At 32.5% G+C, this 23,723-nt stretch overlaps 1 protein-coding gene across 3 annotated transcripts in view; it reads right to left on the reverse strand.

Moving 5' to 3' along the window:
* LOC128191878 (brother of CDO-like) overlaps positions 1-17,497 on the reverse strand; it is a 52,173-nt gene extending 34,676 nt beyond the window's left edge. The window contains exons 1-4 of one of the 3 annotated variants that reach the window (XR_008244479.1): positions 16,419-16,528; positions 16,163-16,248; positions 12,462-12,534; positions 12,244-12,350 (exon numbers count right to left, since the gene is read on the reverse strand). The gene's annotated coding sequence lies outside the window, so the exon portion shown is untranslated. Of the gene's footprint in view, positions 1-9,276; positions 9,602-12,243; positions 12,351-12,461; positions 12,535-16,162; positions 16,249-16,418 lie in introns of those variants that run through there. The other 2 variants (XM_052864227.1, XM_052864226.1) reach the window with 2 other exon arrangements.
* Between the last annotated feature and the right edge of the window lie 6,226 nt (positions 17,498-23,723).

Here is a 23,723-nt window from a genome sequence, read left to right on the forward strand (position 1 = left end):
CAATGAACAGAAATACACGAAAGATCCTTCTTTTCTTTATATCATGTAGAAATAGACTTGATCATATAAAATATCAGCAGCAAGAAAGGTATTTTCTGGTCAATTTGACTTCTGGCATCTGACCCTAAATTAACATTGTGAGTATGTTGATAAGACATGATTAGTGATATAAACCTTAATTGTAAATTGATATGCAATTGTTATCAAATTAGATTTCCGACAGAATTTTGTCTGTTTTGGTGTATTGCCATAGTCCTTATAAGGACAATCAGAAGATTAGAACAGTTTCGAATTGAAACATATTATGCATGTAAAAATTACATTACGAATAGAAATTAAGTTTAATAAATCATAAAAAAGTGTAACTGCTTTTGATTTTGTTATTGTTTATAACACATGCCTTAGCCCTCTTTTTCCCCTATACACTACAGAGATTTACGTTAAAACAAAACACAAAACAATTATCTTCTCACTGACACAAGCTTCTATATAGAGAAGCGCATGGTTGCAACCAGAGACAGAGAGAAGGTTGCTTTGGCATTATTTGAAAAGTCTGCGGGTGGTATTTCAACATTATATTATATATCCTTTTTACCAATTATTTTTTTAAGTCTGCATGTAACTAAATAATTAACTAGACTTCCTGCCCATTGTGCTCTGGAAGAAGTCATATTTTCTTTTTTTTCTTGGCACTGCTTTATATTTCTTTTAATTTCTGAAGAAGTGAAGAAAAAAAAACTTTCCCCCCAGTATGTTGAAACAAAATTACTATTTTGCCTGGATTTCCTACACAGGAAATGACATTTGTGCATAAAAACAAACACATTCATGTAACAATCACAGACAATGGTTTCTTCTGTTTAAATTCATGTAATTAACTGTTATAGAGATCATCTGAAAAATAAACACAGCTATTTCTTGCACAGGATGTAGTCTAACATTTTCAAAGTTGCTAGACCGATTGAGTCTCCTTGTTGCTGACAATTTTGATCTTGTATCTCTAACACAGCAAGAAAAAAATAGGGGGTTATAAAGACATTTCAAACACCAGAAGATTAATTTCATGATGAGAGATTATTACAAACAAAATCATATTTCTTTATGCCAATGAATCTGCCTACTACATGAATTGCATACATTCAATTTTTCTATTCATATTTACTGTGAATTTCCTCTTTAATCACATATGGATGATATGGGCAAACAATAAATGTGTTTTGTGAGCTTTCTCATTCATTGTTACGTGCATGGGTTTAATTTCCCATCTCCAGAGACCTTTCGTCATTCAAATCTTTTGTGTTGATAAAGTAGTACAGTTATGAAGACTTTTCACACAATTTTCTATTTTAGCAAACATGATGCAAACAAGAGAACCAAAGGAATCTTTAATGAAATCCACTTAATGGCAGTATTTCCAATGAGAATCAACAGAACTCCAATTTTAAATTTCAATACCTCTTTTTTACCCACCCTATCATCAAGAGCACCCGTGACCCTGAGTTTTAGTGCAAACTGAAATGATTCAAATAATGGCCATGTCTTTCGTGTTTAGGACTGCAATGAAATTAGGACTCAAAACTTCTGACTAGAAAATTATGTGTAAAGATTAGAGTTGAACAACTCGAAAAGCTATTAAAATCCGTTCTCTAAAAAAGAATATTCATCTGAAAGAAATGCCCATGATTTTCAGATGGGTAACTTATCAAATGGTGTGTGATTGGCTGCCCCACCACCTGTTTCTATGGAAGTGAATATTTTAAAACTATTCCTTATAGATAATTTTTCACCACTCAAGCAAATGACCAAATTTAAAAACCTCTAACCCTAACCCTAACCATAACCCTAACCTCTTTACGATGGTAAGTTTCCATTCACTCCTTTACTAAATATCCCAGTAAATTACTTTAAAATCTTCGTGCAGTTCCTTTCTCAATACTTATCATAATCCTCCTGGAATTCTCAACAATTTTTAATCTTATATCACACTTACTGTATCAACTCAAAATAGTCCACCCAAAACAACCTGAATCTTCCAAACAATCAGAAACTTCTATGCGTAAAATGTATTCATCCACATCAACAAAAAATAATGGCCATCAAAAATGGGAAACAAAGAGCACAACTTTCAACACAAAATAATTAACATTGAATAGATACATCTTTAAATTAATGGAAATATTATTTTTGTTTTTAAAAGTCTTTGCTTGATGTTTCTTTGAAGAAAAACTGCTTTGAACTAAACAATTTTGTTAAAAAAAGCCTGGGAAAGTTAATTTAAATTGAACTATGTTGATGGTTTGTTTTCATTAAATCTAATTAAAATTAGACTTCTATTTCTGCTCCTTCAAGAAATGCTACACATATATGCATTGTATAGCAAATATATTCATTACATTTTTCTTTTAGAAATCCACATTTTTGAGAAGAATGCATGTTATTTAGATTTTACCATGTCCATTTTAACTAATATATTGCTTAGTATCACATGATTTTCATCAGCACTGATTTTTCTCAGGTGTTTGGTAGCACTTTCAATATTAGAAACATCACGTAACCTTACATAAATTTCAACCCTGGGCATCTGCCCATGAGGAACAAGCCCCATAAACAGTTACAAGAGCAGAAAAGTAAGTGCAAAAACTCCTCAAAATCTGTTCCCCCTTGGAGAAAATTGTTTCTTAATCTCAGTGCTATTTGATCTACAACCATTTTCCTCAATTTTTTTTTGTTGAAAATATATTTGTGTAATGGCTCTGAGAACATTTCCCCCCTCACCAAGATACATAACATTTATACTCATATTCAAATCTTATCTTATGAATCATTCAGCTGTGAAAGGATGCAATAATCACCCTTTTCAAAGCACACATTTTTCTCCACATAACTGTGAAACATCTAAGGAAGAATCACCTGAATTAGCTGCCTTAAGATAAAAGAGAAACAAGCTATTAATTTGCCTTATTTTCCAAGTAAATTAGCCTGATACTTGTATCTATTTTCAAAACGGCACATCAGGATATGTTGTGGCTCAGGACTAATGTCGAAAAATTATAATGCCAACTCGAGCCCCTGTTGAGAGAGAAATGTTAAACCCAAGTGTTTTTAGCGAAGGCAGCCATAAAATTTTGTCAATGGGAGACAACTCCCTGATATATGTATATTTAGAAATAGACAAAATATTATAAATTATTGAAGAAGTTCAAGAATGCAATTTTTTTTCTCCCAATTATTAATATGAAAGCATGCTTGGAAACTCAGATCCTCTTGAAGACGTTGTATTAGTAGTTCTCATAGTACTGTTGAAAATGATTTTATTTTTTAAAGAATTTTCTTTTTTTTTTTTAGAAAATATGGAACTAATAATAGTGAAAAGATAAAGTGGGTATGCACAAGAATTGCACCAGAGTCCATATTTTTCTTGTTTAAAAGCAAAAACATGTCAAAGGAAGATAATTCTGGCAGGAAAACTCTGATAAGCTTACTGAATTCACCTGTAGACTCAATATAACAATTACTCTTCTACTTCAGAATACATAATATCCAATGCAGCCATTGTCTTTTCCAGTGGGAGCCAATCCTTTATCCATTAAATCCCATATATCTCTGACACAAATTCTGCCTGACAAGCTTTGCTAACTAAGGGAACCTTATCCTGACCCCAATTAAGAACTATGTGATGCAAGTCTACTGCCAAAGCTGTTTGTTACAAAGCTGCAAAGAAAATTAGATTATCAAATTCAAAGCCCCCAAGACAACTCTTCCCTTTGTTGTGTTAGCAGAGAGTACAGCGAGTTTGATAGTACGGGAAACAAGGGTGATGAGATACAACAGTGATCAGGTTAATTCACACCAATATAAACACCACACAAGGATACTCAACTTTAACCATCAAAATTCCCACCTTTTTTTTCATTTCTGGAGTGGGATTAAAATCTATACCCCGTCTGTGATTTGCTGGGGAAATGCTTTATGAAAATATGAAGACAAAAAACATACAGTAGGGGGCCCCTACAATATTTAAGAACTAGTCACAATATGGATCGGGTTTGGGCTCCAATCTCAGGAAAAGACAAAAATGATAATAAGTTGTGTAAATAAACTGGAGATATGTATGCCAAAGAAAGACAAAGCTTGGGGGCATTTTCATTTCCGAATCAATTAACAAAGGGGTTGACACGTGGGAAGATGGTGAATGCGTTGTGTCCAGTACTTATCTTTCTCATCCATCTTTTTCTCTCAACACCAATTTTTTTTTTTTCCTCGGCTTCCTTTCAAAAACAATTCATTTACTGGGTACTGGCTCAAAACCATCTGATATTTTTGTTTCATGGCAGATTAAACATATATTGTTTAGCATAGAAATCTATATGAATTCCAGTTACCAAATCTTTCAGAAAACTTGGTCTATACTCATCAAAGAGTAAGTACGTACCAGTCTACCATCTTCGATTTATGATAAAATTCCAGCTTAGGTTAATCCCTTCAAATTATCTTTTTTTCTGTTAGAATTTGAATAAACATTGTTGAATCATAATCTTTTCATTCGATAAAAAGTGATACAACCATATCACAACTGTAAAAGAAAACAAACAAAATATGCGCCTTGATAATAGATATAGCCATGGGTATGTTTAAGGGACCTTAAGCCGCCATGAGAAGCTGGTAATTACCACTGTCCCTGGCTTAGTAGCTAGCAGTGTGATAGAGAACGAAATCAAAAGGAGGATTACAGCAAAATCTCATGGACTATCCACCCAGCAAAACATAATAGGACAATTACCCGCAGGACCATAGCATTCACTAAAATCAAACTGTCTGAACTCGGAAAATCTGAGAGAGAACTAAGGAATATCAGAATTTGGATTCTTCAGTAGTGATTATATAAATGCCAAGTAAAAAAAAATAACAGCTTACAAAACTCATTCTAATCTACAGTCTTGTATAAAACACGCCTATATATGCTGAAAAACAAGATAATGGGAATGAGAGTGAGAGAAAGAAATAATTAAGTCATATGAAGATGCATAGTGTTTAACTAACCTTTAAACAGAAGGAAACCATGAATTTTCCCTGAAAGTGTGAAGGTACTCAATCACGTCCAAACCACAAAAACAAGATCGCTTCACATTCTGACACTCTGTGAATAGCTACAGAAAAGGGGCCAGGATAAATTCCTGCTGTCCGTGGTACACTGGGAGAAAATCTCTGACTGTGGTTAGCTTGACCTCATATCAAGAGCAATACATTAACAGACCCTATCCACCTGTCCCTGTGTACACAGACCAGGCGTAATCTTATCACCAAATCAAATTCTACCTATTTACTCAAGATGACCATTTGAAAAATCCACTGAGATTTTTGCCCCTTTTGCCTGCACTGCTCCTTTGTTCTTGCTCTGGAAAGGTCTTTACTCAAAAGATCACTCCAGGGAGCCATTTTTGATGTAATTCAGCATGAAGGGAGAAAGAGGGAGAAATAAAATGATGTAATGTTGTAGACTTAGAACTTTAAATAAGTTTTCATGTTGTCATCTCAATTTCCAGTCTAATTTAACAAGACAATACGATCTGAACTTCATGACCCGAAGAGAAAGCCTCTACACATTTAATCAGTTTGAAATGGAAGGCCATTATCCTGCAAAGTCATTACCATTTCAAATATTTCTAGCCAGGATAAATATTTATGTAGGACTTGACCACAGATAAAATTCTGAAACAATTGCAACTTGTACCAATTCACTTGAACTCTAAGGTATAACATGAGCTCAATAACATAAAATTCAAAAAACGTGAAGAAAAAAATTTCGGAAAATGTGTAAGAAAACATCAGAAACATGAAAATTCTGATTAAGCTTCCCTTGTGAAGACAAAGTCTAAAGACAGAACAAGCTTTTAGCTTTTTTTTGTGAGGACGTGGTTTAACAAGACGAGAAGGGAATTTTGTCTGTAGATGCCTTGTATTCTGTCACCGTTACATGGCTTTTCATTTTCTGTTTCCGGTCTACCTTCTGCTTGTAGAGATACCTTCTGTTCACAAAGTAGAAAAAAAAATGGTCCATTATCTATCAATGTTTGATAAAACTCGAACTTTCAACACGTGAACATACGACATGTTAAATCCTTTTTTTTAAACGGAAACTACTTCAAAAATAGAATTATGTCCTTTTTTACAACACTTTTGCAAAACCACAAATGGGCTTACCATGGCATGGACATAAGAAGTTCAAAATGTTTTCCATGCTAACCTTGACTTCTTAAAACCAGGAAAAAATTAACTTTCTCCTTAATTTTCTTCATAAGGAACTTGCATGCATGTCAGCCTGATTGCATTTAATTTTAATATAAATTGAATAGATTACAATAAATTAGATGCAGTACTATAAATGCAAAAAACCAAATTTAGCGGCAGATCATTTCAATAATTTTAGGAAATAACGGAAAGGTAATGACCAAAACGGCGATTCTGGTTACTAGACTGATCACAAATTGACAGACCCGTTTGCTTCCCTCCCCCTTTTAATGTAATCATAAGAAATTACACTTTTTTGTTGGTGGCAATTCAAGAGATATAAATCAAACTTAGTGTCGGAATCTTGTCCCTCTTTTTCTGCATTAATAATGCCTGACTTTCCATCACTTGCATGCACATTCCAAGGAAGTGACAAATAATAGTCAGATTTAAACAATATTGTTTATAATAACCTTAATACAACTTTAATTCTATGGATTTTTTGTGTCTTAATTGTTTAAGATTATATTTTAATTCAGCTTCAAAAGCTCTATTCCACAGATCATTTTATTCTTTCATATCTCTCAATTTTCTTTTCATCTGATATTTAAATTCAATTACAGATTATTATAGTTAAAGTCAAAACAAAAAATTTCAAGGCTATAAAATCCATACTATTCTCCTGTCAGAGATAATTATATTAACTTTAACCATGCAGGTACAAAAAGATTGGACATAATCATCTAATGAAGAGAGACACAATTAAAGTTCCAAAGAAATCCCCCCTCAAAAAAATGCCACAGATCATATCTCTGAAAAGAAATATTTAAATCAATATCATAATTGCTGTTTGCCATGCCAAATAGAAATGAACAATCTTATGATAGCCATGTCCCGAAAGAAAGATTTTGTTGTGTGTGGAAACTAGACCCTTCGATGCCTTTTTCTGCATATTTTAGTTTTGCACTTTGACTTGGCAATTAGCATACAAATGTGTGTGTATTAGACGCAATTAATTATAAATTCAAGAGGAATATTGACTTTTTTTAACACGTCTGTCATTTAAAATAGCTGTTGCGAAGACAAGCTTTACAGCATTTTAAGTGTTTGCTAAATATGTCAAGAAGTAAATGCATGCAGTTAAAATGTCCTATACAACAGGAAGCTTCCGTTCCCAGTTCACACAGAGAGGTGAAAGTAAAAATGGACACACTTCTCCCTGGGCCTCTAAAACTTTTTGCCACAAAGCCACAAAATGCTGAAGAACAAAATACACTTTCCTAGATAAAGGAACACAAGAAGTGTCAAAATTCACACCTCAACTGTTCCTTTTTCCTTAAACCTTATATGTTCAACACCTGTGTTTGCACTCCTGAGTAAAATTTCAGGTGACAATACAAAATAATAAAACATATGTATATATTCAGCTTTTGAAAAAGAGACTTTAAAAAAATACATATCCCATATGTATTGTTGCATAAAGCAAAAAAAAAAAGGTATCTATGATGCCATCTTTCTCTCAAATATGTAGATTTACACAGGTATGTCTAAATGGGTTAAAACGACACATTACACCTTGATTTTGCTGATAATAACGTCTCAGGGATTCAGTCAGGTGAGAAATTTAGCAACAACATGCCAACGTCTCTTTAAGAGAAGCGGGTACATACGAGAAGATGCCTCATAGGGACAAAAACTATTCAATAAGGGTGCGTAATTGTTTATATTAATCAATAACTCATAAATACACACATTTTTTACAGCTCATTTTGTAAGCTGCTCCGAATTGTTTTTCATAGATCCATCCCTAATTCACTACCGAACCCATCATCTATAATTTCGGTAAACATATATGGACACAAATATTGCATTGGGGAAAAGTTCCAGGACTAAGGCTGTTGTTGAATCAGATTAAGTTACTCAATTGTATCCATTCAGTCTGGGGGTGGACCAAAAAGAAGGGCCCCAGACATAATTGTTAGTAATTCAAGACCCTTGTCAGAAATAAATTTGTGTGAGGATAGATATATCATAAATATCAAATTTTAAAATGTTTTGTTAGCCACCCCTTCTCTCTCTCTTTCTCTTTTTCTTTCTCTCTTTCTTTCTCTCTCTTTCTCTTTCACTCCTGGAAAATCATCATTTTTTATATATATATATCTTTGTTGTTTTCAAAGTTCTACATTTTGGAAAAATAGAATATTGTTAGGTGTGGTTTTCAAATTGTATAAAATATTATTTCATTCAGAGTTAGGCCACAGTTTTTAACCAAAAACTTATTAATAAATAAAGATTGAAAATATAAAAAACAGAATAAATAAATCTAAATTGTAAAATAAAGCTTAATGAAATATTCATAGTTTCAAAGAAATTTATATTTTGTTTTATACATTTATAATATTTAGTCATATTTGTATTGACCCCCCAAATAATACTTAATTTTGCCATGATTCAACATGTGCAACTCTTATTCACAAAAGTTAAAGAATGAGCTTTACAATCAATTGATCCAAAAGATATCATTAAAATACTTTTCGGAAACAAGTCTATACTCTTCTGTTAAAAAACAGCATTATAACAGTAACCTTAAGCAAATATTTCAATCCAAAATATGACTGAACGGCACTATTCTTTAATTCACAACAAGATGTTTTTAACTTTATTCAGGGGTCCCCATTCATAGACCCATTTAATCGAACACCGTAATTCCATTTTCCAAACATGACTACATACCCAAATCACAATGAAGCACTTAAATGCCCATTGAAAACTATGATTCCATCTCTAATAAATGTAATCATTAATAAAAATTTCAATTGTCTAGAACACCTTAATTACACACATGTCCCGCAAATCGAGCAATAACTGGCTAGAATGATCCGCAAGTAAATACCTAGTAAAAACAAGGTAAGTATGCAGACCCTCGTATAACAAGACTCTCCCAATAGATGAACGTAATCAGATCTGTTTGTTTTATGAATTGATGACTTCGTATATTTCACAGATTAAGTTTTGACACACACTCATTTTCAGTAAAGAAGCACTTACCAGAATTGCCAAAGGGCAAACACAATCGTAAAAATCCTATAAATCAGTTCACACTATATGTCTACATTTAAGAGACATGCGACCATGCTACATCCCTTCTTGAATGAAAAAATGGACAATATTTCCCAAAAATTTAGTCTGGTACAATCACAGAAACCCTCCAACATCCAAAATAAAGCTTAAAATTCGGCTGGTTTAAAACCCCTCTGTAAGATTTCTTTGTATAAACATAGTCCTGGGCCTAACTGCTCTGATATGCTTGGATGACTCTAGCATTCTTCTTCATTATTGTAAAAACGGGCATAACTTGTGGGACTGCTTTACCTGTCTGTGCCCCAATGAAAATAACACCGCACATTGACGGCATGACTTTGTGATCTTTTGTTAAAGAAGGTAGAAATGATATATAGTACATGGTAACACTTTAGATATTACATTATAATAGAATTCCCATTAGTGGAGACATATTTCATTTTTAATGTTCCCATCATGTGCTGTGCTTTAAAAAACGTGCACACATTAGAAGCATCTAAGCATTTATCAGGGCTTTTTTCAAGCTACACAGGAAAAAGCCTTGTGCCTCAAATTTCTTTAAAATTTCAGGCGTAAAACATTAACACAAGAATGGGCTCCTTGGTACAGCTTTGTGGGATTCACCAATCATTCACAATTATACCCAGGTTCACCTTTATAATGCGGTCATGATACAACTTGGACAGGCAAGACAGAACCTCAAAATTTACAAAAACAATCTGAGGTTTTAGGAGTATAAATGTATATTCTTTGGGATGCTTTCCCCCCTTTTTGGAGTCACATGGATGAATAATTCTCCCCTAGAGTGTCCCCATGCCAGCCGAGCTTGTCTATTTTCTATGCCTTATTGAATCCTTTGTGCCACAGCTGGGTCAAATTTCAAGAAGGGGCCAAGTTATGTTCAAGATAGTCAAGGTGCAAAAAATGTTTTTTAAAGTGAGAACAATTGGATCAAATTTGCTCTTGAGATAGAACAGACACGATCTGCTTGCATTCAGGCACTTTAACTAAAAACAGCAAAATGCAAATGCAGTGATATGTATTCCAATCATACAGATTCTAAATTCAGATTAGCAATCATTTTAATAATTCTGGACTTCATACGAAACTTTACCCATTAAAAGCATGAAGTTGTTCATGAAAGACAAGATCATGACATTATTTGAATGCCCTAAAATAATAAGCAGCCTTTGTTAGTCTATGTCTTATGTTCAAATACATTTGTCATAGTTGTCAAAGAAGGAATTTTTTCTATTATTCAGAAGATAATGCATGATTTGATGTTTTCTAAAGCACTTCAGTTTGCAAACTTACAGCCCACAAAAACTAAACACAACTTTGACTCAGTCAGTGACTCTAAACATTGAAATTTTACTGTGAATTATGCTTTTCAAATTAATTATAATGATTGATAGGAAAATTGAGACTTCAAAGATGACTTTAACATGAAAGTCAAGGCAAATTTTGCAATGGAATTTAAGATTTAACATTCCTATCTGTAAATTATCTCTAAAATGATTTCCATAATAACCAAGAATTTAAACTTACTTTTTTTAAAGTTTGAAAAAAATTTAATACCTTAATTTTTAAGATTGTCCTTTTTTCTTTGACCTTGCCCTGTTGTTTAAAGAAGTCAGCTTTAAATGAAAAAAATTTATTGTTCATCCTTTTCTATAATAATATTTAATTATCCATAAAGACCATCAGTTTTGGGGCTTTTTTTATTTTTACCAGTACCTCTGTTTTTGTAATGTCTTACATGTAGGAAGTCCATTAAAAAACAGATTCCCCTACTCAACATTATCTAAGGTTAACACAAAATCTGATCAATAATTGTTATGCATATTTATGGTCCTATGTGAAATATGAAGGAAATCTCTGCGATCGTGTCAGCTGACCTGATGATTTCACCGACTTCTATCCCATATCTATATCGGTATTCCTCACTAAAGCCCTACCTGTTGTCATCTGCTTGTCATATCGATGTCATCTATTACTAAAGTAATTTGATTGCATCTAAGAAGACACATTAAGGCATAAATCTATATATCTTGTTTCTCAAGATCTGTTGATTAGAAAAAAATCCATATTGAAATTTTACTTGATATACAATAATCTAGACTTCTGTTCAAATAAACAATTAAAAATCATATTTTCAAAATGACACTCTGGATACTTTTTTTTCACTGTAAATTCTTAATAGTATCAATATTAATATTAATGAGAACTAATTAGCACATATTTGAAAAATAGTGTTTGAATGAGTTCAAATACAGTAACAACCTTACAGTGTTGATCCTTGCATGGCCCTACATGTATATACATTTTGCTGTCTTATATGTGTTGCTATCTTCTTAAAGTTAAAAATGTTTGTTCTTCCTACTTTGTATATAAAACAAAATCAAAAGTAAATTCTTTCGGTTTACAAATTAATAACATTTATGCAACAAGGTGTGAAATGAAGATATGTGTAAAATTTTAGAAATTTTAAGGCAAACTAGAGGGTCAAACCCTCAACTACCGTTATTGATGTTCTCCCACTTTTACCACTTAACCAATGTTGTTACTGTTATCTTTTACATAATAAAAAACACATAATCATAGAAAACATAGAGAACATTTTGTAAAATAAAAATAGAATTCAGAAAAACAAATAAATAATTTCTGTATTTGAAAATTAAAAAATTTAGCGAATCTTACTGAGGAGCAAGCAACTTAAAATCTGCAGAGCTAAATCTGGCATTAGTTCAAAGATTACGTTTAAAATTGCACAAAAGAAAAAAGTGAGTTTATTTATAAAAAATAATTATCTTTCAAAATCCGAAACTTTCATGATTTGTACATGCATTTTATACATTCAAATAAACATCTGATTGCATATTACTTTAACCAATATTAAATAATGAGCAGAGTTAACTCCCTTAATTGACTTACCAGCATTTCAGCAAGTCTGTATATTAACACCCATAATGATCAAAATAATGGCCATAGAATACTGAATTTCTTCATTTTTCACCATCAACCACCACTCCGTGTCCAGCCTTTTATAGAAGACAGAAGAGATGGAAAACCTATGATGATGTATTTCTATGCAAGATACCAGAAAACTACCATTACTGAAAGCTAATACTTGCGTTGACAATGAGGCGTACCTTTGAAGTTGCAGCGTTTACACCACAGCCAGAACACTCCTCTTTTTCTTCTTTAAAAAGTGTGATACATAACCTTTGAAAAAATGCAAAATGATTTGTTAGCAGATACGGATAGGGTAATCACCACACATTATCTTTAGCATTCAGTCTCCAGGCAAGAGAACACTGGATCAGTAAATGCACATTTTTTAATAAATCATAAAACATATAACACAGTGCTGGAATTTTTATAACTTGTTAATGATATTAAAACTAGATTTGGTCCTACCTTCAAAGTTAGGAAGTAAATTTCTACCTTAATAATCACTGAGAACATTCCACAGCAAGAGAATGCATGGTTTTTCAAGTCCCACTTCTGGGGCAAAATATAAGTTATCAACTGTTGCAAAAACAATAATTAGCTGCATGCATGCATTTATACTGAGTAGGCAGACATATGATAAATTTTGACAATAATTACCAACATTGACAGAAATGGAAGCACTTAGCTGAAGGTAGATTATGGGTCACATTTCATGCATATTTCGCATAACATGTACCATAAAAAATTTCATTAAATCACCAGGTATGCATGTATATTCAATTTTCATAGATGTATACAGCTATGTTTAACAGAACTATTTATTTAAATGATCCTTTTCTTCTGACTTAGTGTCAATTTTAAAAGCTCATAAGGTGGTATTGAGACACTTCCATATTGCGATGTTTTTCTGAATGAAATAAACAATAAAATCAAGAATACCAGTAATTTTATAAATCTTTTCTTCCTTAGAATTGTTACCTAACAACGTGTGCATTGGGTTACAGTGAAACCTACAAATCTGTAAGCCATGCATTTGAATTACCTTTTCAAAAATGTTTAAAAACATATTTATTGGTCAAATATTGAAATTTGAAAATTCTAAAATGGTGAAAATATTTGATTTTTGTATACTTTTATCCACCTTAATATTGACAGGTGCCCCATACCACCTAAGGGAAAGTCCACCGTCCTATCAATTACGCAAGGACAACAATGTCTCTCTCCATCTCTTTCTCTGTCTCTCTCCATCTCAATTTATCATTCATATTCTGCGATTATAATGATAAGAAAAATATTAACGGTAGGCAATTTCCATTCTTTGCTTCCATTCTTTGCCTATTTTACCAAAAAATCAACAAAAGAAATGAAATGCAGATTGAATATAAATACTGAATGCGTCAACAAAAAGTGACAATTATAAAGTCATATGAGAGAGAGAGATAGAGAGAGAGAGAGAGAGAGAGAGAGAGAGAGAGAGAGAGAGAGAGAGAGACAGACAGACAGACAGACAGAGAAAGAGAAAGACAGAGACAGAGAGACAGACAGAGACAGAGAGACAGACAGACATGTAAAAATGAACAAAATTTCATGGAGTGAGCCACTTTTTACATGGATAGTCATAAAAAAAATTTTATTAACCAAACCAGTTTTGCAGATTGTTTTATTCTTGTCAATCATGGGCAGTATGTTTATTTCTACAATTTTTGAAACTCAATCCATTCTTTGAAATATCATGCATTCTCTTTTCATCCTCTGAAGATTAGTATGATAATCCCATAGCATCACGCATCAAACAATCTCCCCTAATGACATTCATATTTCTCTTGCCAACCCAGCAATGCATTTGACAATTTATAACCTCTTCAATTATCCCCAAGATCAAATCCACTTTAACTCGAGGAATAAACAGATCATCGTTGTCTCAGTATTTGATGGTTTTTCAAGCATTTTCTTGAGCCAGATGTCAACGGCGAACCTAAACGTGTGAATAAGTGCGGCTCTAGTGCTGAGCAGAAGAGCTTCTTAACAGTTCATGACGTGACAGAGAATAACAGTTCTGACACTTCTTCACTTGCCTGAGATAATCAAAGATCTCTGCTTGACATGTTACATGTACCTTTTCAATGACCATGAATAACTGGTCAACAGGTGGAAATCCACACCAATTCTGGATGATGTATGCTGACTTACTCACTGAGCACTCCGAGGGCTAATAAACAACCTCAGTCACTATTTTGTTGTCAGTACTTTACTTTTATTTATATGAAATATTACTTTAAAAAAGCTTGCACATACATGACATAAAATTACATTGCATTGCAGTTTTCCCTATCATTTATAGATTTTTAGTAGACAAAATTGCATCTTCATATATGTAAAACATTTTAATCAAAATAGCACTTTTGTTGATTAATGCAGTAGTTTTGATTAATAAAATTTCATTAATATGTATGTTGAGTCTGGCATTACTTAAATTGTGTTTATATATTCTTATTTTTTCATTTTATATCTCATTGCTGACTCTTTTGTGTAAGTGAATAAAATCTTGCACATCTTGAAAAAGAATTGTAACCCGCAGTAGGCTATACAACTTATTCCAGTTGTATTATAGTCTCTTCCTTACATACAAATTGAATGTACCTGTAAGCCTAAACTAAGTAGTTCTGGCCACACTTGATTTGCTTCAGGACAAAAAAACCAACTTACTTTGTACCAGAAAAATAAGCAACTCCTTATTAACCCATTCCCACAGACACACTTATTATATCTTTAAACAAGTGAAAAGCTGTCAATGTGACAGCAAACCGGGTTTTCTTTTATGTAAACTGTATCCATAATCCATGTCAACCCTTATCCAGTGAAATGGAGTACCCTACATGTATATGCAACATTTTGCCAAAAAATGACTAAGTTCAAAAGCTGGTATTTTTTTTCATAAATTATCAGAAATCAAAATTCTAGCAATATGCACACCTCTGATATATGTACAATTGATCTGCAAAAGAACAACTTCCTATCTGGAGAACTGTAGGAGGAGTTATCCGTACAATGAGGGTACCCTATATGCAACATTTTGCCAAAAAATGACTAAGTTCAAAAGCTGGTATTTTTTCGATAAATTATCAGAAATCAAAATCCTAGCAATATGCACACCTCTGATATATGTACAATTGATCTGCAAAAGAACAACTTCCTATCTTGAGAACTGTAGGAGGAGTTATCCGTACAATGAGGGTACCCTTTTGGCAGCCGCCCGCCCGCCCGCCAATCCGCCCGCCCGCCATTTTCACCATTTTAATAACCGGATTTTTCCGTTGGAAAACCCGGTTAAAAAAAATCTAGATTTTTGGCACAAAAATTTTTCAGATATGAAATTTATCACCCCAGGTGTGCAACATTAAAAGATCTATTCAATGCAAAAAGGAAAGTTGATAGGAAAGCTGATGAACTGTTGACTAGCTGGAAAAACTGATTGCCAACAAAATGCATCTTAAAATTCAAACACAGTTATCATGCATTAATATGAAAGTTTTATTGATAAAGCTTCAACACTGAATGGGGAGAGAGATGATGTCTAAGTAATATTTATCTATATTTTACTTGCATCTAAAATTCATTATTTACACATCTAAAAACAGTTTCCCTTACAGAATTATAAGACTCAATTGTGCAGGAATTCAGGTAATTTTCTTTTTGCTTGTTTTATTTCTGCACTGATATTTTTGACCAATATTTGGCACCTGGTATTCATATTCCAACACAATTATTTGTACCTCTATGATATATGTTGGTTGGATGAACACCATCCATTAATCACTCAAAGAAAGATAAGTAGAGGAATCTACCAACCAAAATGAGTTATACATATTTCAAGCCAATGAAAACAGATGACACTTACTATTATCCATCAATCACTTTCAGCCTTGGTAAAAACTACTTCATTGGTAGTCAAATTTTCTCCCATATTCAATTAGCGTCAAGAATCTGCAAGAAGCAAAATACACTTGAAATTTTGTCAGACCTTTCAAAAGATCCATAATTGAAAGTTGTTTCTCTTCAATTTCTACAATACCCAGTAAATTATCTTTTGACACGCTTTTATAAAACGGGCCGGTAGATAATATTTACCTAATGCCAGGTGTGAAAATACGTACCATAGGATAAACATTCTACCGTGATAGTCCTTCCAAACACAGGTGTCAAAATGCCCAGTGGTACCATCTTTTCCAGGTTTTTTAAAATCTTGCCCTCAAAATATTCAAATTTTTTATCCTTTCAAAAGGAGGTTGATTACATTACAGCAATCCCCAATAATCCCTTTTTTTCTTTTTCCCATAAAAACATAATTTTATCAAAACATTAAACTAAAAAGCATTCAAGGGGTGACAGGAATGATTTAGATGTCTCTTCTAAGGTTCCTCATAATGTGCTTTTTTCTATTGAAGCACAAGACATTAAGATACAAAACTTGAGATCAAGCAGAGAAAAATGTTCACATCTCGTACCATCATCAGAAGACAAGACAGGGCAAAAAACATCACCTCGGCATGGACCAAGACCATAAAATTAGCATAGACTATACAGCGGTCATTGAGATAAAGCTGCATGTACATATGGAATAAAGCAGGTTTTAACCATTAATCATAAATTTTCACTTCAGTATCAATATCTGAACAAAAGATGAAACATCTGAAATGTGACACCTATAAATAATACCAGAATTGGTTGGGATCAGTTGACATTGGCAGCACCTTTATAATCTATCTTAAGATTCAGCCTTTAACTTGATTAGTAATTCATTGATAGTAAAGGTCTTAAAAAAGCTCTAATTTTAAATGGTAACTTATAGCTGAGTAAATGTACAAATAAATAGTAAAATTTTTAGAACTTCAAAACCTTAAAGTATTCATGACATTAATTTAATACAAAGAAACACCGGTGCAGTCACTACTGTGGATTCCTTATTTAATGCAAGTACTTAATCTTGCGATTCAAACGTTTTGCATCAAATCGCAAACACCAAATTCTTATCATAGCATCTGTTGGAAAAATAAAAGTGAGATTTTAAAATCTGCGATATGTGCTTCTTGCAATTTTAGGCAGATTCCTTGCATTTAATTAGGAATCTACATTATACAACCCTTAAATGAATTTTCCTTTTGTATCAAAATCCATGAAGCTATATAACAACCATACCAAGGTTATATACATATCTGAGATAAATGCAATTCAATCATTAAATTTTTAAAAAAATAAAACATTTGATGATTGAGAACAGTAAATGACTAGAATGACTCAGCTTTGATAAAAAAAAATATTAAAAAAAAAGACAAAAAACATTTCAGGAGACTTAGCTTACTTACATGTAAGAAACAAATTACCACATAGTCAAACATAGAAATTTAGCTCAAGATCATTGCACATCCTTTATCCAACGAGTGGGTGACATATGGAGCAGATAAGGTCAAGGGAATATCATCTGCAGTGCACACTCCTTACTTTTGTTAATTTTTTTTAGCAAGATTGGGCCAAGAAAAAATAAAAAATTGTACATTAATAGATTAAGAGATGTGCAATGATATTTACTTTTGATCTAGGAACTTTGTTTAAGGTCACTACAAAACCTATAATCCAAACACTCTATAAATGAAGCAACAAGCAGATTGGGCCAAGGGAAGAGTAAAATATTTTTACATAGGTCTTCTACAACCTTGACTTTTGATCTTTAAAACCTTTGTTTAATGTCAATGTACATTTTTTTTTTTTACCAAAAGGCAATGTGTACATAAAGTATGGGCCTAACTTAATATATAGTCTAGACAAGGATTTTACACACAGGTCTGCAATAGCATTGATCTTTGACCTTGGCTAGAATCACATCATACTCAAAAAATATTTTGTAAGTAAAGTATGCGCAGACTGGGAAAAAATAATGTTCTGGATAAGTGATGCTGATGGACAGTTGGATGAAGAGATTGATCACTTCAAAGCACCAAAAAAAGAATTAAATAAAATAGGGATTAAATAAGGACTCAAATTGAAAATTAGACACTAACCATTTTGTTGAATAACAGAAAATTATTTATTCACAATTGTCTTTGTTATGTTTTAATTCCTCAAATTCTGTCTCCTCCCTGAAAAGTTTTAAGTTTAATCAGGATTTTTTATCTACCAAGGCATAAGTAAATACATGTAACTGTATACAAAAAATTCCCAGAATAGTAGCAGTTCATCCTCTTTCCTCTTCTCTCAAAAATCTATGATCTCTAGGGTGTGAAATCTTTGAAGATAATTCTTTTCATCAAACATTGAAACATAATCTGATATTTCACAGCTACTTTACATTTCTAAATAAGACCGAATCCCTAGCCAAATTCATTTGCTGCAAAAAAATTAAAAATAAATAGTTTTTCCACTTGACCAGTTTAGAAAACATCTAGAAAGTTGCCAATGGGAGGGATTTCTGAAAAATGCAACATTCATCATGAAATAAACCCAGTCCGGTTTATTTCTTGCATCTTTGCACTCTCTGAATGACACGATCAGGGTCAGGCTTGATATCTCAAGATCAGTGACAAAGACCTCTTTTGTGTCATTTATTTGGGGACTTCATCGTGAGCCTCCCTCTCATCTCGCTTACCTGTTTCCCCTTGGTATACCTGCCCTGTCCCCTTCAAAGCGGTGTCTCATCTCCATGGCGATCACGTATACATCTATGATATGTGTGTACAAAATAATGTAAAATGTCAAGCAAAAGATAGGTTTTTATCTAACCAAAAATAAGCAACCACCATGAACTTCCTGTCTCCCTGTTATTAATTAAAAGGTCAACAAGATAGAAAATGTCATGTTTGCACTTATAATTTCTACAACATTTTCTTATGAACATATAGCATTAAGTAAGAGAAAATAATACTTCAGGTTTTTTTAATGCTAATTTTGAAGTAAAAAATAAAAATGGCAAAGTAATCTAAGACATTTTGGTAAAACACCTGTCCCAAACTGATAATTATAAGGAATTACATTCAACCTTGAACTTCCTAAATAACCTTGAACTTTATGAGTCAATTACACATTAAGAACTTGTAAAGTTTATAAGTTAGGAAAATTAACTTAAAAAGTTAACAAAACTAAGTGGACAATATACAAACCATATACAATTTGACCTTCACTTTTCAGCTTTCATCTCATGGTCAAAATAATTTCAGCAACTACAAGAACCATTCAATATGAAAATGTATTACTCTTTAAATGATATCATTGGTGTTTTCAAAACAAGCATCAATTTCTGGTTTATCTACATATACTGCAGAAGCAGAAATATTTGTTGAGGATTTAATTTTGTTATTTTCGTTGGCAGTATAAATCAACGAAATTAAATCCATGACGGATTTTCAACACAAGTAGTAATGAATACCACGAAATCTTATTTGGTTTAAAAACAACAAAATTTTGACCCAATGAAAATATGTGCTTCTACAGTATGACAACTGATCTTGTTTTCTGACCACTTCAGGTCAACTGTCAAAACTTACCCTCAATGGGTCAACAATGTTAGATAATATTCCGAACAAGAAGTTGAACATGTTTTTGGAAAAATACTGTAAAAGTTTCAATTCTTCATTGGCAATCATTTCTTCTGTTTTTCTTCATTTAAACATAAATTACAAATTCAACAAAACTTTTTCTCAGAGTTAGTTCAGATTAATTCTGCAAAAGAGAATTAAATACCAAAATTTAATTATAATCATATAGGATGTACATCCTTAAAGAATATTCTTGATCGTTGACATGCAATTAGTTTCTGCAAGAGAGAAGTCAATTTATTTATTTCATATAAAAATGAACACTGTTCCACGACAATAAATATTTGTGTGCATTAATATCATTAACTTTAATTTTCTTTTACCTGTAACTTTCAGATGCATTTAAATGGAGAGGAACACATGTGCATTTGTTATACTTTCATGTTAAATACTGAAATCTGATTGGTTTAGACGCAGTTCATAATCTGTTCTATTACCTTCAGCGTTAGCAACGCACTTAGCAACGGGTAACATTACGAATTGTTACATGCGCAAAAATCATGCGCGTACGGTTCGCCTTAGAATTCACGTTATTCCTATCTAAAAGCAGTGATGTTTTCTTTAAAATTAAGACATTTAGTATAACAAAATAAATAGTGCCTGTTTGGGAGGATAACAGTTGAAATTGACACACCTCGAAAACCATTGTCAACCGACGCGAAGTATCAACTTTGTCATGGCTGCAGTCATTTTCATGAAAATTTGAAGATTCTTCAAGAGTTCAAGTATGCAATACAATATTCCATTAATAAAGCCTTTTCTAATCTTCAAGGATCACAGTACCAACTAAGTTGAATCTTAAACTAACGGTACCTTACACAGTTATACATGTAGCGATACTTGTTCTTTTGTACTGGAAAAGATTTTTTTTAAACCCTTTTCTTTTTTAAAATTATATCCTGGTGATCTCCCCTTTGTCGTGAACAAGGTTCTTCATTTGAACAATTTAATTTCCCTTCATCCAAGGATGCATTGCGCCAAATCAAATTGAGGAATTTGTGGCTTAATACAAGGTTTAAACATTAAAAGTTTACTTTGGATGATGAAATATATCAGAAAAATATGAGCTAATGACCCATTGAGAACCTTAACCTGAGGTTGTTTCCATCCAAGTACCATTAAATGGTTATGGCTGGAATTATATGTACATGGGGGTATACATTGAATAACATTTTAAAAGTTTTCAAAAGAGTTATGGCAAAATTAAAACAAAAAAACATGACATCTGTACTCTAATATAACTGCTCTAGGTATTATGAACTCATCTAAAGGTTTATTTAGTATTATGAGAATAGCCGTAGTTTTCATCTGTTAAGCCAGTTATTTTGTTTATTGCACCAAGGAACTTTACTACTGAACACATTATGATGCTGCCATGCTGTAAATCAGAATGACAATCTTCACATGTCAATGGTGCACAGCTGACTAAGACAACAAAAAAATCACTTATGTTTGCAGAGGTGGATTTTCTTTTTTACTGATGCTTAAAGAATAAAATTCCAAAAATTATGTATGATTCATGGATAATTCTGATAATTGTGACCATGAACACTGATGAAGTATATAAAATTTTTTCAAATTTATTCTTTCATGAAGTCATAAAAATATTTCCTGTAGGAGTATATTATCACAATTTGACATTTCCAAAGGGATTTCGGTGTAAATCAATTCACATCTATGACATCATAATAATTTTGGAGTTCATTCATTTCATATCAAGCACAATTTTATATTTACAGTTACTTAACATTTCTAACTCTAAGCACACCAAATCCCTTGACATAATCATTTGCTGCAAATATATCTTATAAAAATATCTGTTTCTTCTTTATTATTATTCATTTTATGGAAATAAAAAATTTATTACTTAATTATCTGTCTGATCAATATTGTACCGGGTTGTTCTGACATACCAGCACCAGATAGCTCAGTTGGTATTCTCTTTTGAGAAGTGGACAGGCATAGCCTATGTAGGCTATGCCTGTCCACTTACCTGACTAGAGATTCAGGCATCAGGGTTCAAATCCTGGTATAGTGTGTCATTATTCCTCCCATCCTGTTTCAAATGAATTATACCTACAGACAAATGTGGCATCACTGACACAATCATTACAATGTCGCCAGGATCGCCTGCTTACATGACCAGTTCTTCCTATTTTTTCTTTCTTTAGGTTTCCTGACGTCATCTTGTTTCCAATTTTAGAATCTTTTCGTAAAAATACACGAAAAACCATGCATATTCATTGAAATTTGCAACTTTAAATGCTCTAATCAATCAATTACGTAGAATAAGACTTCGTAATACGTAGCCCACGGTATCATTTTCGTCTTTTTCAAACCTTTTCTTTCAACCGGATATTGTCTTTTCAATATAAATGCCAACTTGTTTCCGGATCATGTATTCCGACATTAGCATTTTTTCGTGAGGGGATTTTAAAGAATCCTAGTAAAGATAGTCTACCTTATGCCACATGTGCGGATTTAGAGGGGATCGAGTGGGTCTGGACCCCACTAGAATTTTTTTTTAATTAACATAACATAATTGCCGAAAAATATGCCTCGCCCCCACCTCCAGCCATGGCAAACTTTTTTTAAAAACTCTCGAACCCCCTTCCCCTGGACAAACAATCGGAATCCGCGCATGATGCATATACACATGTAATACATCTGCACAGAGAGAGAGAGAGAGAGAGAGAGAGAGAGAGAGAGAGAGAGAGAGAGAGAGAGAGAGAGAGAGGGGGGGGGGGTGGTGGTGGTGATTACCCTATGTACTATTCCTTCAATCATAGGCATTATTTATTTTTCAATGTTTTTTTTCTATAATATAAAGATATACCCTCTACCTAATAATGTATTAATAGGTAGGGGTATATTTTTTCATTATGAGGAAAATGTCATGAACTTTTGTTATTATTAATTGATGGTAAAATTATATATCAACTTTAACCTCAAGTTCAGTAAGTTATGATTTGAACATATTTTTATTGTACAAAAATTACAACAGGGATTGGACACAAGTTCAAAAACTTAGATCGCCCTCTCCCAATACAAGTTTATAATACAGTAAAAATAATGTATACACAACATGTAAGGTCAACAGATCATATGACAGTTATATATAAATTTTCAATGGTGTACAAACATCAACTAAATCTTTTTGTACCTTTGATATAACGATAAACTAGAGAAAATAAATGTCTGTTTTCGCTGACACTGATTGCGTTGTCGCCCCAAGTAGGACATGAGTATTAACAATATTTAAATTTACAATATTGAAAATTTCATTAAGCATAATATTTCTGGCCTCTTTATATTTATTACAAGTGAAAAAATGATGATAAGTGTTTTCGAGCTTGCCACACGAACAGAGTGGACTATTAATAATATTACAACGAAAAAGATCACTATTTAGTACACAATTATGACGAAGTCTAGTATGAATAATATTTAAAAATCTGTCACCATAAGTAAAAAAAATCAGGTTTTGTTCGACAGGTAATATCATTCTGATTTATGATAGAAACATGTATTTTTACTTTGAATGAATGGAGTCACTTTCACGGACATCCTTTGAAAGCGCATTCCATTCATTAACAACAGTGGGAACAAATGAAGATTTATACAATTGTAAACGACATTTTGGTATACTATAATTTTGTGCATTTCTTGTAAATAATTGGATGCATTAACACGTTTATTTGGGAAAATGTCCATTACATAATTGGGTAAAAAGTTTCTATCAATTTTATTCATGGTTTTCAGCCTGGACATTTCCCTTCTACTATCAAGTGTTTCCCACCCTGTTTCGAAATAAAGAGAATCCATAGAAGCAAAAATAGGTAATTCTGTGACGATTCTTGCTGCAATCAATTG

This window comes from Crassostrea angulata, chromosome 7, assembly GCF_025612915.1.
Source record: "Crassostrea angulata isolate pt1a10 chromosome 7, ASM2561291v2, whole genome shotgun sequence".
NCBI lineage: Eukaryota > Metazoa > Mollusca > Bivalvia > Ostreida > Ostreidae > Magallana > Magallana angulata.